At 33.5% G+C, this 17,431-nt stretch overlaps 1 protein-coding gene across 6 annotated transcripts in view; it reads right to left on the bottom strand.

The window, feature by feature from the left end:
- Positions 1 to 17,431, bottom strand: part of PDGFC (platelet derived growth factor C) — a 207,984-nt gene that overhangs the window by 102,724 nt on the left and 87,829 nt on the right. The gene's annotated exons all lie outside the window — the stretch shown is intronic.

Raw genomic sequence — 17,431 nt, 5'->3', positions numbered from 1 at the left:
GTGAAGTACTAATTATCATCCCCAAACATCTTGTCCCAGAAACTATATTTTTAAAAGTTCCATATGGTGAGCTGACTCCTGCTTGCCAAGTTTCTGTAGTCCACATGACGTTCAGTTAACAGCTTCTCAGATTTAGGCAGAATTAGTTTCTTCTTCCTACTGATAAAAGGACCTTGAAGTTGTTGGAAACTCATTTGCTATTGGTAAAAACTGGTTTTCCTTTGTTTCAAATTAACACAAGTCCTCTGCCAGCTTCTTGGGAAGAAATTCAAAAAGCTACAGTGCAGCCATTTTATCGAGATTAAGCGGATCATCTGAAATAAAACAGGGTTCAGGAGGAGAGCCGCATGAAAATGCTTTTCTTTGAGAAATTGCTCACTGAAGATCAAATTCATAGGGAGAAGCATTAAAATTTGTGATTAGTAATAATGGCTTATGAAAATAATAAAACTATTATCATTTTCCAAAGCTAATAGAAAGACACATAAGTACCGCTTGAAGATGGTAAAGAAGCAAACTATAAGAACATTTAAAATTGAATTGAATACTGATAAAATCATGAAATAATTAGTACCATTTTTCTCACTCAGTTTAGGAAACCTGTTGAAATTTTAATTATATCCCTTATTCTTATCACAAAGAAAGTCTAAGCTTCAATATTCCTTGTAGTCATAGTCTGTGACTTGATTTCAACACAACGCACTTTGGAAAAATAGGGCATGACAGTACTACTCAAACAAGAGAAATACCAACTTGTTCAAGAATTAAAATTAAATTATATTAAAATAAAACTACCTTCTTTTATTTACAGTCATCTTAATCACTCTGTCCAAATGAATACACTAATATTTGTATACCACTTTATAGTTCTTATAATGATTTCCGGATTACAACATATTTTCCTATACATAAGATTATTCTGGTTATCACAACAATCTTAAAAATCAAATGTGTCATGCAAACTTTATTATTGTGAAATAGAGCTGGTTGCCACAGTAAATCAACCATAAAATTTCTTGTCCAAACCAATACATTCTTAACAATGAAGGTGGGTGGTGTTATTAATTGTGTCAGAACAACAGGCATAAACCATGATGGTCCCCAGGAAACTTGGACATATGGTTACCCTAATGACAAATGACAAGGTTAACCTTCAATCCAGATCTTTTGAGTCTCAATTCTATTCTCTTTCCACTACATCACACAACTCCAGGAAATCTTTCAACCTGGACATCTGTGTAATCAATTCTTAAGCGTCTATTTTCCTGTTAGCATCCTTACTCAACTTACCCCACTGTATAGAACTTTCTCTTTGTTTTCATAAACTTGGTAAAATCGATTACATTTACATACTTTAGTTCAAGGTAGGTTAAAACAACAACAGCAACAGAAACAACAATCCTAATAACTGTTTCTGTTTAACTGCTTTTTAGTGGGATTATTTGTGAGGTGTTTCCAATACTAGCAATAAAGCAGGAGACCTTTTTACTAATTATTACTGATTTGCTGGATTCTGGCTCCATTCCACTGCTTGGAACAATAGGGTTGACGATAATTCTACTTTTAATCGTAAACATTCTTCCAGGATTTGGTACGCCTTAAAAAATGATAAATTCCATATTAATTTAGAAAAGATGAGGGATCATTGAAAATGTGCTTAATCATTAGGGCTAAAAAATATGGAAAAAATGACACTGTACTAAAAGTGAAAACTGCTTATCCTTCACAATGGATGCAAGTCTCATATACATATTCATTTACTTACTCAAATATTTAGTTTTTAAAACATCTGCGTGTAATTTAATTAACAAACTCTAAAAGATCATGGATTTTGCCTAGGTTTTTGTTTTGTTTTTTACTATTGTATCACCTAAAACATAGCACAGTGCCTAAAATATAATACACACTTAATAAATATTTGTTGACTGGATGAAGTGCCTAGGAATAAAGCTCATGTTTCACTCACAAACATTTACAAAGAAAATTTAGTAGATATAAAGGTTGACATATGGGTTGATTCCTGGTCTATCATTACTTTCTAAAGATCACTGGCTTAAGAAGAATTGACCAAAACCCCTCACATTATATGAAAAGACACCAGCAACCTACTGCCATGTCATCAAATATGTTTCTATTAATTAGAGTTATATTAAATTCATGTTTGGAATTACTTCATCATGATTTATGAGCTCTCTAAAACAAAACTTCCAACAACTGCAAATTTCATCTACAAAGCATTATATTCAGGGAAGAAATTATTTTTCCTTTCTGAAATCAAAAGTGAGCATCTGTTTTGGGGCTGGCCCTGTGGCCCAGTGGTTAAGTCCGCGCGCTCTGCTACAGGCGGCCCGGTGTTTCGTCGGTTCGAATCCTGGGTGTGGACATGGCACTGCTCATCAAACCACACTGAGGCAGCGTCCCACATGCCACAACTAGGAGGACCCACAAAGAAGAATATACAACTATGTACTAGGGGGCTTTGGGGAGAAAAATGAAAAAAATAAAATCTTAAAAAAAAAAAAGTGAGCATCTGTTTTAAAAAAAGATAATCCTCATTCTCTTGTCCAGACTTTGGAAAAACACATATATAATAAGCAATGACAAATTTGAGATTTTTCTCTTCAAAATTCCATTTCTTACCAGAATTCCAACATCGCCTTATGCTTTAATTTTTTTGTGCCAGATGACAGGTAGAATAGGTAATATTTAGAAAAGATTGTAAGTATTATGGTATAGTGGAATAATACAGTAGTACCATTATGATAAAGAGCATGCCAGCAGGATGATCTAGACAGAAGAAAATAATAATGTAGGAAGTTTCTGAGACAAAAACAAAGCTTGACATGATTTGCTAAATGTCTATAATCCTCTGTTCCTTTATAATTACTCCAATTATAAAACTAGGTTTCAGAATTCCTCAAGTATGTTAAACTTCTGAACAAAGTATAAAAACAAGAGCTATTTTTTTCTTTATCCTTCTAAACCAATGGCTTGAGAAAGTTTTGAGAATCTGATGAAAGGTATGGATGCTCAAGCCAGAAAATTATGTATCTGAATGCACACTCTCATAGTTTTCACACAGTAGCATACAATTTCAGAGTCTTCATCTGGCCCCTAGAAACTATCTATGAATCCTTTGATCCATGAAATTGAGGTTAAGAGCACTTTACTAGGAAATAACTTGTCCATTATAAAGCAAAACAATGAATTCTTCACTCTAGGATCAGATGGGTAAAAAGTGCATTGCGGTCAAATATATCAGCGGAAGAGAGTAACCAATTTAGCAATCAGGGATTAAGAAAGAAATGGATTCTGAAAGGCTAGCTTGAGTTTTGGAGTCAGTTGAAAAAAGATATACATATATATATACACATAATATATATAAATATATATATGTTATACATATATGTAATATATAATATAAATAATATATATTACACATAAGTATTATAGATATAGCACGTTTTTACACAAAGATAGTGACAGTATTTCATAGACTTCCACAGCAACTGTATAAAAGTATCTAAAATATTTTCCGGAAAAATATATCTACAATGTGTAATTCAGAACAATCTAAGAATTCTTTAAGTTCACTAAAATAATGATCTTTTCCGGAGAAAATTTAAAGATTCGTTATCAAGAAATGTATATATAAAAGAATATAGCAGATAATTTAACTGCGCTCATGTTTCAATGAGAAAGACTTATTTACTATAAGAGTTTTTAAGTGGAATGACAAGAGCAGTTCCAATTTTTTGAGCCCCAAGAGTAGGTTAGAAACTGTTGGGCATTCACATGAGCTATCTTAGAGCAATACTGTGAGGGAGACTCTATCACCACCACTTTACCAACGAGAGAACTTCTAACTGGATAAAGACACCATGAACAGAGAAGCAAAAAAGTACTGACAAATGTAGACCCTGCCAGAGAAGATGCTTCAAATTGCAGGCACAGATTGATAACAAAACCCTTTGCTCTTATGGCAACCGTAAATGGTACCCTCAGGGTGAGAAGTAGCAGGAGTTCACGTGTTTTAAGATGGCAGTGGTTGTCCTGAGCCATGAAGGTGGGTCAGATCGAATAAAATGCATCCAATTTGATCCTAGTACTTTTGTGACTGAACTGAGAGTGATTCATTTTCAGAAGATACTTAAGACAATATTAAAATTTTCCTCTACTTTTTTTTTTTAATAGCAAAAAGGCCTGTTCAGTCAGGTTGAAAAGCAGTGAAGCAAGGATTGAATATGCTGTTATTTTTTTGGTTCATAAAGAAGTTTCAGTAATATAATTAAAATCTTTCACCAGACTTTATATTACATAAATGAGACTAAAGAACATTTAAAAAGATAATACTAAATATTTTAAATTGTATATAAGCAACGGAATTTTTCACTCAATATTAACTAAAAATTTTTTTTGAAAATTGTACAGTAAATAGTTGCTCTCCTTTAGTGGTTTATTGAGAACAGTGCAGAAAATTTATGGTAAAATATTGTATACTAAGTACATTTCTAATCATCCTTCAGGCTCATATAATGATCTGGAAACATCATCACTTCTCTGCTTATTATTGAAGAGAATAAGTGGGATAGGGAAGACAGTAACTGTGATATCTTTTTTACTTTTCATTTACTCCCTCTCCATAAAAAGTATAGTACACCAGTAGAGTATAGTATAAAAAGGCCAATATAATAAAAGTCCTATAAAGGGGTTAAATTGTAATTAAAATATATATATTTCTTTACCCACAAAGTTCATCTTTTATTCAAGAATAAAATACTTTAGCATGCATATTAAGCTGAAATTTTATTAAATCATGTGCAGAACATATTCTGAGTAGAATTACATTTCAGAACTATGCCTAAATATTGCCCTGAGTTAAAGTACATGACGTGGAGCCAGGCTGCTGCCCTGGAATCCTGGCTCACTGCTACATATTCAAGAGTTAGCTACAAAGCTCTAAGCAATAAGGCTAGGTGACACATCTACCTCTTGAACTAAGTGACTTTTAAAGACATATAGTAAGTCTCCATATTCGCAATCTTTAAGATTTCACTTTGCTTCAAGAGGTGGTAGCGATTGGTGTTGATCTGGGTGTTAGAAGGTGGTGGAAAGGAACTGTGTTTAACATCATGGCCAAGGCCAAGCTACTTATCTATCAATTCAACTGAATTTAATGATCAGCTCTCCCACATCCTGCTGTTACCTTAAGAAAAGCGGCAAATTATTTAGAGAGGGGTTAGAGAATTGAAAAATATTCAACACAACTTCATGAGGTTCACATTTTAAGTGATTCCTCTCTCTTGCTGTTCACAGGTATGTGATTATAGCTAGTTTTAATATTTTTCTACATTAAACAGAGTTCCTAAAATTAAAACCATAAACTCAAAATACAAAAAGAATTCGTGGGAGTGCTAAGAATCTATATAAGTGTAAAAGAAAAATATGAAAGTTGGATTCAAGCAAAAAAGACCAAATCACTTGATTCACTGACAAAAGTAAGGTCATGTGAGGAAACGAAATGAATATTTTGTGGGAAAAAAGGGCAATATATTAAATACTATGAATGTCACGCATGTAAAAGATTTCGTAACAGTCATACCTGTCACTAAAAACACAGCGAAGTACTTTGGAACTTCAAATGACATTTTTCTTTTTTTTATCTAACGTAAAAATAATTGTTGAGCTGGAAACTAAATCTTTCCTAGGTTATTTTAAAGTCAAATAAAGTTTTCAGTACTGTGAAAACAAATTGTTCTAAAAATTATTCCTGTGCAACCATTCCTATTTAAAGATTATCTGTCACCGGCATTGAAAATACAAAGGATAGGTCAGTGCATCTGGTAGAGAATCAATCTGATAATGCTTTAAAATGAACAAAAACACCCAAGAAAAATGAAAAAGGATACGGAAAAACAACTCTCCAGAATTAGAAGCATACTATTTTTTTCAGTACAACTAAAAAAGTAAGCAATACACACATTTTCAGAGACTGATTTTATAATCAATATATCCTACTCCAAACTCACGATCGTTTGTGAGGTCTAGTTGCTCTTCTACCTTATTTCCTAACATGTATTAATGGAATCACCATTTCACCAGCCAGGTAGCTTCAAAATCTCATCATTTTTCACTTTAACTTTTGTTTACGATGTTACATGGTCAATTCAATTCAATATGATCGAGATGAATTTTAAATAAAACCTGGCCTACCACATGGTTAATGCTTAATACATATTGGTAATCGTTGTTTTGCAACTGTCTTCAATATGAATTATTCAATTTGCTCATAAGGCAATCTTCCTTTTCTTTAATAAAGGTTCAGTTATCCAGTCCTTTGACTCAACAGTTTTTTCATCCCAAGCAACAGTATATTTGTGTCCTACTAGGATATTTCTGTATGTCAAACAAATTTTCTATGTTAAAATGAATACTGATAATCTCATAACTCCTCAAGGAATAAATTTAGAAATTAAACATATTTCACTCAATATGCATATTCATGTCTGCTTTTATTAGAGTAATTTTTTTTCCTTTTTATTAAGATTATGATAGTTTACAACCTTGTGAAATTTCAGTTGTAGATTATTGTTTGTCAATCACGTTGTAGGTGCATCCCTTCACTCTTTGTGCCCACCCCCCACCCCCCCTTTCCCCTGGTAACCACTAACCTGTTCTCTTTGTCTACACATTTAACTTCCACATTTGAGTGGAGTCATACAGAGATTGTCTTTCTCTATCTAGCATTAGAATAAATTTTTAAGTGAACAAAATTGAGAGGAAGGCTGGTTTTGATTTATTTTTTATTTTTTAAACTTCGGTGTGGTTTTTGTCATACACAAAAGTTTAATTTTAACAGTCAAATTGTAAGTCTTGCGTCTTATTTAAGAAACTATACCTTATACTGTCAAAAAGATATTTTATATTTCACCCCTAAATGTTTCAAAATATATATTTTTGTTTATAGCACGAGTCCTGTTTAATGTTATATATGTTCCCAGTTGGATGGCCAATATTCTAAACATCTCATGTTACATAGCTCAGACTTCCCCCATTCTCTGCTCCATATATCGATTTATTATACGTATGTAAATCAATTTCTGGTCTTTTTGTTCTTTTACATTGTACTATTTGCCTATCCTTGAACAAAAACACCGTCTACTTACTGTCTTTATAACAAGCTTTAATCCCTTGACTACTCATAGCCCTTTAGTATTCCACATCAGTTTTCAGATTAGTTGATCAAGTTCCATGAAATTCTATAAGAATTTCACTGAAATTATGTTTAATTTATAAAATTATTTGAGAATACTTTACATAACTGTAATATTAAATTGTCCCACCGATAAACGTGGCATTTTTCTGTCCATTTATTTATGTTTTATGTATTTTTTCTTTTTAAGACTATTTGAACAACTCCAAAGACAGCTACTGAAAATAAAGGGAACTAGTATAAACTTGCCCATAACAATGAGCAATGGCAACCCCCGGGCCTCTGTCAACTAGGAAATGCCAGTATCAGATTTGTGACATCCCAAAGCCTAAGCGTATGAAATAAAAACAAATGCATAGTGGAAAAAGTAACCCCTGCTATATTCCTCAAGAATGTCAAAATGTTAAAATTTTCTCAATCTTGGTTCCCTCACCCATCACCACGAGAACTACCACGCTAGTTTAAGTCACATTCACAGCCTTTAACAGTTTTGCAGCTACTATTTCAATAAAGTTTTAATTATCTTTACAAAGATCTTGCACACATTTCATTGGATAAGTTAAAAGGTAGCAATTTTGTAGCTGTTATGAATAGGATAGTTTTTTCATTATATTTACCATGGATTTGTCATCATATCACTTTAAAGTTTTTCTTTATACTTACAACTCTTTGAAATCATCTTATGTAACATGTTTGCTTTAGGGCCCTTCTGTCCCTTCCAGAAGATAAGTTCCTCGAAAGCAGAGATCTTGTCTGTACTGTTTATTCCTGCATTCTTAGCAACTAGAATAATACATTGCCCTCAGGAGGCACACAATACATATTTGTTAAATTAATAAATTCATATTTATCTAATGATATGCTTTAAATGTAACTATACAATAACAGTCAGACTGTTTGTTTTAACTGTTCTACGATTTTGTAACCCTCTTATCTATCAAGAGGATACCAAAAGGACTGGAAACACAGCCAGGAGCCAGTAATAAATTAGGTGAGTCTATGAAACAAAAATGATTGACTTACTTCCCCTTTTCATGCCTCTCCCTACTTCTTCTTCCCTTTACTCCATTCCACACATTTATTATACTTTAACGTCTTTTTTCCTCTTATTTTACCTTAATAGGATATTTTTTTTCCTCCCCTCCCAACTCCTACCCATTTATCTCACCCAGAGTAATTTCATTAGAATTAAAGTTTAAAGTGTTTCGAGACAGACAATATTCCATACTGTTATAAAAGCACAAGGCTGAAGTGAACTTAAAGAAATGTTTTTGTCTTAAATCTTGAATGAAATGATGAGCACATGACATACTATCTTCTACTTCTAAGAAAGTTTCCTTTTGAATATGCTGTCTCTGTGAAATTAACTCTTCTCTATAATCTTCTTGAAGGTGTTACCCTTGCTGTATTTAAATGGCTTTTATCTTTTTCACCTATAAGTAAACTGATATTACAAAGTAGTTTCCGCTAAGCATATTAATACCAACTTATTTTTTTAAAATATATGAGTGCTTCAAAAGAATGCTCAATTCCTATGCAGTTGACACGTAAACTCCATGAAGATTAAGAAATCCTTTTAATACAGAACCATTTCCTAAGAGTAATTAAGTGACTTTCTCACCAGTACATGTGCACACAGTATCCCCAAGTTTAACCCAACTTAATGCAATTTATTTGTATATTATATCTTGCTATATTTATGCGACAAAAAAAAGCTATGTTTTATAAAATTGTTGGAAAGTTTAATTAAAGAAAGTGTACAAAGGAAAAGGTAAAGGCAAGAAGATAATAGAAAACATTGAATGCTGAGTGATTCAAAATACTAAAAGGAAACATGGAGGGAAAATCCCATAGGCAAACAGAATAACTGTTCACAAGCAGGAGCTTTTTTTGTGTTAGGTGTATTGTGCAAAGAAAACCCATGTGGGAAGGAAAAGGCCATAATCTTTAGTATTCTTTCCTGTTAACTGCTCGGTTTGTAGGAGCAGCTGCAACTTCTCTTAAGTAGATGCCAACATAGATGTTTTAACCAGCTTATGATGGGAAGTGTGTAAGAAATTCCTTGCAAATATTAGCACTAAAAAAAGAGACAAATGGAAGGAACTGGAACAAATCTAGGCAATTTATAGTTGAACATGCCTAAAAAGGATTAGATTTAAAAATATTTTCCTGGCAAAGACTGGAAATCAAGAAAACAAACAAGTTCACGAGGATGCAGTGAGTCTAACCACAAAGTTAATGTGGCATTCCAAGTTTTTGATTTACAAACTTGACTGAAGATAAGAAATGATGCCGGTATAATAAAGAAAATTAAAATGAAGAAATTTACTCTTAATGGGCCTTGCCTAAGAGACCTCATCTGTTACTATTCTCAGCTATTTTATAGCTTTTAATCATTTTTGATCAACACATACATATTTATGCTTTTGCATATGGATTAATATAAACTGTGCTTAAAGTATTAAATTCAAATGAAAATGAGTTAAGATAGACTCTAGGAAAATCATTTATTCAGGAAAATATACTGCTTAAGCACATACTTTAGGCAAAAGCTTAAATAAAAACTATTTTAAAAATATTATTCCAAATTAAATGGATTCTATGGATGATTTATAAAAGTCATAGGCTAGCCTGTAACATTTAAAAATTACTGTAAGTAAACATTGGAATCCTGATCATGTGTGTACCAGAAAGAGGAAGTTGTCACCCAAGGATGTATTGATTTCATGCTTAAATTTTGTACTACTACTTATTATATAACTCTGAAACCTAGTTCTCAAATAGTTTTTCTAAGAAATTTATACTTTTTTGGTTCTCAATAATTCAATGGCACATTTTAAAGGAAAAAAACTAATAAAGAACGAATAACAAAAAATAAACCTCAAGAAGAAACATGCAAAATATACAATCACTAAAACTCTAATCTACTACTGTAGATTAAAACTAATAGCTTTGCCCACTCTGGTTATTACCAGACCACATTTAACACAACAGTCATAGCTGCTGTCATTTTCCAGGCTTATTTTATATGTGATAATATATGAAATGTATTTGTACGTAAATATATACACACACGTGCACATATATGTACACACACACTCACACACAGCACTGAACCCAGATGTAAAACAATATGCCACAGGTGTAGATTTCTGGGTAACCAGAGCAAGGAGTCTAGGGCCTGGAAGAAACATAAACAAGGCTAGATCTTTAAATCCAAAAAACTGATTAAGAATCTGTTTTTTCTAGCACACACATTAGCAAACATTATTGGTGGTATTGCTTTGATGCACTCCGATTGCAATACCCTGTTGACTCAGGCTTCAAAGGGCCGGCCAGAGTCTGGCTTCTTACCCAAAGCCTGGACCTATAGCACACAATGATCTCACCCAGGAAGGCCTGAGGCGCATCTGTCAGCCTCACACATTTGCACTTTAAGCTTACAGGCCTTCACTCTTCTTTAATTGAAGGGTATGTTTAAATTTTATCTCCTTAACTAGACTGGAAATTACTTAAGCCACAAAATACATCTTCTTCTGTTTTCCTTTCAAACATTCCAGGTTAATGCTACTGAATATAGAATTTCAAATGATTTGATATTTGATAAGAAATGCTTCTGCACACAATAAGCTTTTAAGTACATAGGCATTTTAGGATTGCCATGAATTACCAAAGTCATTTGTACTCTTAGTCTTTTGTTAAAAACGCTTAAACTGAAAGTAAGTGTATATATAATGCCAAATGGATAATGAGATTTACAAAATACACAAAACATTTACTGTTTATTACAACTACCCTCCTTCTGAGATAAGTTTTTTTCCAATTACTTTTTACCCAGCAGTATTAGCAGCTCACAGGGACAGGTTGAGGAAGAAGCATTTGACCACAGCACCCATGCCCTCATCCTCAACTCCAAGAGTGACCATGACACCAGCCTCCTTGCTGGCTATGCAGTTCAGAATCCTTGTTCCGGACCACTGTTTCTGAAAGTGTGGTAACTGCACCACTGGTGGTTCTTAATACGATTTTGTTTAGAACACAAAAAAAGGCATGTTCTTTATTTTAACAGTTGATTATTCACTTTAATCTATACTAACTATATATAAATTATATTTTGTTTCCATGGACATTTCCTACCACTTCTTTAAAAAATCTATTTCTTTAAGAAAAAAGTTCCTCAATGTAAGGAAAAATATTTAGTGACCAACAGCCCAGATGAATACTATTTTGGTAAAAACTGTGAAAGTAACAATCTAACACCCTTTGAACATTAGCTCTGATATGAGGCACTAAATTACAAAATGTTCACAAAATGTGATAAGTATAGCTGTGTATTATATAGTAAACAAAGTGTCTTAACTATAATAAACATGAAAAGAAAATTAATATATACCATAATGATGGCCATTTTCAAAGAATTTTAAGACTAAAACATTATAGATTACAGGCTGTATATCAATATTTATTTGAATATTTAAAATATTTATTAGATATCCAGTTTTGAAGACTCAAACGTAAGAACAGCTTTTTCTTTTTTTGGTGAGGAAGATTGGTCCTGAGCTAACATCTGTTGCCAATCCTCGTGTTTCTGCTTGAGGACGATTGTCACTGAGCTAACATCTATGCCCATCTCCCCCTATTTTGTATGTGGTACCCTGCCCCAGCATGGCTTGATGAGCAGTGCGTAGGTCCACGCCCAGGATCCAGACCCATGAACCCTGGGCCACTGAAGCAGAGCACACAAACTTAATCACTATGCCACCGGGCCAGTCACTAGAACAACTTTAATTTAATAGACCCTGGAAAACAATGAAAACTCAAATATAACTGAAAACTGTGACTGGCAAAACAGATCTTACACAATCTGGGAAGAATTTCCACAAATGATAACATCAATGCAACCGAAATGAAAAATAAATCAGTAGCTTATCTATGATTTATCTCATGAAACCAAGCTAATCCATGTGAAAAAAGGAAGGAAGATACTGCCTCTTCCCTTCAGCGGCCTCTTAGTCAAAAACACTGGATTTATGCCAGACAAAACAAACATTCCTCTATTTTATAACTTATTTGGGAAATGGCCAGAGCCATTTTAGGTGTATTCACAGCCCTTCATGTGTACGACCATTCAGATATTGCAATTATCAGAAGACAAAGCAAAAATAACTCATGAATGCAAGAAGGAAGAGAGATGTCAAGTGTTAAAACTGCTGTCCAGAAGGTGAATTGTTATGAGCAGGGTGCATTCAGATATACGCCTGGGAACCGCATATGGCAGGATTTATAGATGTCTACGCTGTCCTCTTTTTGGATCAGAACAACAGAATCTGAAGCAGAAAAAGATTAAAGATACCCCAACCTCACTGGGAACTGGGCTGAATCTAAGCACAGCAACTTTCCCTCTAGTTACTTCTAGTCCTTCTAGAGGAAGAGGGAATATGACCATCATTCAAATGGATGATGAGCTACGAAAAGGAAGGCCACACACCCTATCTGCCTGTAAAACCAGGTCTCCCCAGATGTGTCTTCATTCAAACAAGGTAAATGGTAAAATAAATACATGGAGACTATGAATAAAAATACTGCAGGACAAGCAAAAGGTAATATTACCTGACAAATCAGAGGAAAAATGTATCTCAAAAGTGATCTAGCACAGAAACTCGAACAAATACTTTTAAAACTGTTTTACCTTATCAATGAAATGCTGAGGCACCATTAACCCTGAGACGTGGAAGAAGTTAACAGATAAGGTACACAAAGAATGGAGACTCAGCTTAAGAAGGATAGATGCTCCTGAGGAAGAAAATATAAAAGTTGGAACAGAAATGGAATCAAACACAAATAGTTTGTTGTATTGAAAAAAAAAACAAAAAACAATGACCTGAGTAGCAGAGAAAAGGCTTCCCCATGTCCTTTACAAACTTAATGAAAGAAGATCTATTCCTAATTATTTCTTCACAATATTTTAAATTATAAAAGTATGGCAAAAAAATCCTCAAGTAAAAACTTCAGATTATTTATTCTGTCTACTCTTCTCCTCACACCTTTGAAATAGATACTACTTAACCTCCCATTTTGCAGATGAGAAAACTGAATCAGAGAAATTACACACAACCGTGGAGGCAGTGTTTATATACTGTACTAAGACTGATGTCTATAAAAACTTTAGGCACTTTCACATTCCTAAGGGTCTCAGTTACCAGGATTGCTCCTTATTTCTCTACTTAACTCTTCTTTAAATATGAGATTATAACATCAGTTCTCTCCTACATAATATAGAATTTCTGGCGAGAACTTTGAAATATTAAATGCTTAAAATATAAAAACATATGCTATTTTTCATATTGCCTGTTAGGATAAGAGTATCTTTATTAAAATTATGAAACTTTGAAGTATTTCTCATTGTTACCTTATTTTCATTTGTTGAAACACCATCAAAGCAAAAAATGGCAGTAAAATTCCTAAGCACAATATCCTGTCCTCTCCTAAGAGTACAAGCTAAGGAATATATCTTCATTTAACAAATCAAATACATCTGTATTCTGCTTTTCAATAGTCTAAAATCGTATGTAATCTAAAAAAAGAGTGGCCTGTTCATCTAAACGTCTCAAATCATTTCAATATTACATAACAACGATACACCTTTCTAGATATATAAGAAATAGTTTCATTTTCAACACTGCTCTCTTTTAGTCTAAAATTTCTGATGACAAATTTTAAAAGGCACACTTAAATGACCATAACTAAGTCATTCTAGGTAAATTGTGAGATTATAATCGGATAAGTGATGTAGGTATAGGTTATTTCTATAAAAATTCCTTCCTTTTTCTTGATTCCATTCCAAATCTGGCAAAAACTATTAGTATATTATATCAAGTATCAGTTAGGCAAATACAATATGCAAAGCATTGTTCAAGGCACTGTGATGGTTAAAGTGTCAATTCCAATACTCTAAGAATGTAGAGTCATGAAGGAAGGCAAAGCATAATGTGTTACTTCATATGTTTATTTCATAAAATCTAAATGACCGGTACAAACACTAAAGTGCTAAGAAATTCAGAAGAGGCCAAAGTGGAATAAAATGGAATAAGCTATCTCCTCTTCTGAGATCATCCCTTTGGGGATCCCCAACCAAGCCCCACTCCCCCAGTCTACGTCCCAAATTGTCTTGCTTGGTTAATTCTATTCACCCTTTAGATCTCAGCACAAACGTCATTTGCTCATGGAGACTTTCCCTCATTTACCATGCTGGGACAGGACCCCTGGAACATGCTCTCCTAGCATGCTATACTTATCTTTCTTAGCTCATATAATAAATGCAATTAGACTAATTGTTGTTTGCTGTTGCCTATCCAATTAGAAGATAAATTCCCTAGAAATAAGACTAGGTTTGCCTTATTCATCACCCTACTCCAAGGCTTACCTCAGGGCCTTGCATGTGGAGAGCACTCAATAAATATTTATGAAACCAGTAAATGGGTGGGATAGATGGATGGCTATCTGTTATTTAGATCTGTGATAGGAGAGGAGTAAAGCTGAGATTTGTTGGCGAGGGTGTGAGCAAGGGGCAGTTACGTCCACTGCGGTGCAATCATCATGAAATGGTTGAGAAAAGTAGGATGCAACCAAAATATGGCAGATGATTGAATTTTACTAGCCATCAAATTCATCACAAAAATGATAAAAAATCACAACTAACAGTTCAGTTTAAATAACGTCATTCCTTTGCTCAAAAACATTTATGGCTTCCCAGTACAGACTGAAGTAATACAAAATCATTGGTCCACTTTTTAAAAAGTTTTCTGCTTCCGTTTCCTCTAAGTAGGATAGAATCTTTACAGTCTGTAAGCTCCATCTCCAATACCCTTCTATAATAAACAAACAGAGCTAGAATTTTAGAGAGAACAATGGCTTACCACTACAAAGAATTCCCAGAAAGCAGTCCTATTTCTAATTGATCTTTGCATTTCCAAAGACTAACATGGAACTGGACACCTTATAGGCCCTAAATCATTGACATGTGTCTGATTTTGAACCTTCCCAACCATTTGCTATGTGATCATGACTAATTTACATAACATCTCTGTGCCCCAGATAATTCGTCTGTAAATGGAGATAATGTCAGTTGTCTTATCGGGTGTTTTATGCATAATATTTGCTCAAAAATTAGTTCCCCCTTTTCCCAGTTTTCCTTCTGGAGGCTTCTTTGCTGCACCACATTGAAAAGCCTTCAGAAGCCTTAGTAATTTACTTTGAAAAACACAACCAAATTTAACCCTTAAATAATTCTCTCTTTGGATAGCAATAAGAAAACGTTTGCCCCTTCTGGTTGGTGAGAGTAACTAATTTTTGTTATCTTCACAAGGTATTTTGAAAGACTTGCTTTACACTTACAGGTAGTAAAAGTGATCTACCAAGACATAAAATCAACCATCCAATCCCATGGAGCAAAGCAGAGGCAGGCTGAGAGAGCAAAGCATCTTAGATTTCCATTCCTTGTTGCCTCTCTTAAGTTACTTACTTTCTTGAATCCCTCTTTTTAGTAAAAAGCCTAACAGTGACAAAGATAACAAACCTGAATTCTCCAAACACAAAAACCCCAAACAATTTTGTGTCACTAGCAAATATAGTACATTAATAATAAAGAAGAAAGCTGCTGATCAGAGTCCTTGTTTAAGCCTTTCTACAAACCATGGGGCATTTACTCCAAATTCCCGTATTCTAAAACATGATTTATGGACATTTTCTAGCTACTGAATAGAACGTGTAGATTTTTCATTGTTCTAATTTTAAACAATAACACACTATTTTTCCTTTCCTGAAATAAATATAATTCCTTTAAAGCAGCTAAGTAATTGGCAGAGTAAAATTATCAATTACTTTTATGATGATAGATTACCAGGCAGACTTACTTTCCAGGCTGGATGTTTATATCTCAAGTCGTAAGTCTCCCATGTCTTATATATCCTACTTTTTCATTATTCCACAACTGAAAATCTGTTCTTTATTTTGAAAGTTGAGTCTTCAAAAGGTTGGCATTCATTACCTACCTTTTAATTCCTTTGTAAATTCTAATCAAATTTTCTGATGAAAAGATTTTAAATTGCATCAAGACTCAAAAACCTTAAAAGCATTGTCTCCCTATCTCCTTGAAGGCACAATACAGAAGTGTAACTAATCATATAATTCAATTAACGTGGAGAAAAAATAGAACAATATTAAGCAATTATCCTTAAATATGCATTTAATGCTCTAAATATAAGACAACCTAAAAAAGTCTTCAAAAACATATTGTAAAACAGTTAAAACTACCACCTTAAATATATAAACATACAGGGTTCAAAGGCTAATATATGCCACACATAACACTTATAATTATAGAAACTTACATGTTAATAAGGATTACTCTTCTCTCTTCTTAAAAATTTAAATTTTATTCAGTGTTATTCTTTTCACTAAAAGTAATCTGGAGTAGATTTTGAAACAGATTTCTCAAACCATTTTAAGCCCAAGTTTAAATGAATAGTTACTATATCATTAGACATCTGCACCTTTCAGCTTCCACAATATAACTTAGAAAATGTTATTCAGTAACTTGGGCTTGATGTCATCACTGGTCTAGCCATAATATCATCTCTAAGCACTTTTCTGAATGTGTCTTTGTCTAGATCAATCGATACTGCATTCTTTTATACCTTGTTATATTTTTCTGTGATTTCACAATACTGTACTGTTGCAAAAGACGTTAGAGATCATCAGCTCCAACTCTGTTAATTTATAGATGAAAAATATTTGACCAAACACAATGAAATGACTGGATCCAAGCCATTTGGGTTTTTTGGATACTGATACTGAAAATGTACTCAGGTGATCCTCAGACTCTGTCTATTTCTCATCCTTCTGCACTACATTACCTTCTCTTTCGCATGCTAACATTTAGTCTACCTCAAGAACGGTAAGGGGCAGGGCCTATGTTAACGCTTTTTGTAAAACGTCTTAAAAATGCAAACATTCAAATATAATTGCCTTGATTGATTACACTGCCCATTTACCATACACAGAAGAAAATAAATTAACTAGAACATTCCCAGTCACCATTTACTATTAAGTGTCACTAACGTACAGCAAGCAGTCTTTTTTGAAGAAGATGATCAGCCCTGAGCTAACTGCTGCCAATCCTCCTCTTTTCGCTGAGGAAGACTGGCCCTAAGCTAACAT

The sequence above is a fragment of the Equus caballus genome, chromosome 2 (assembly GCF_041296265.1).
Source record: "Equus caballus isolate H_3958 breed thoroughbred chromosome 2, TB-T2T, whole genome shotgun sequence".
Taxonomy (NCBI): Eukaryota; Metazoa; Chordata; class Mammalia; order Perissodactyla; family Equidae; genus Equus; species Equus caballus.
This window is presented reverse-complemented; position numbering and strand designations above follow the sequence as displayed.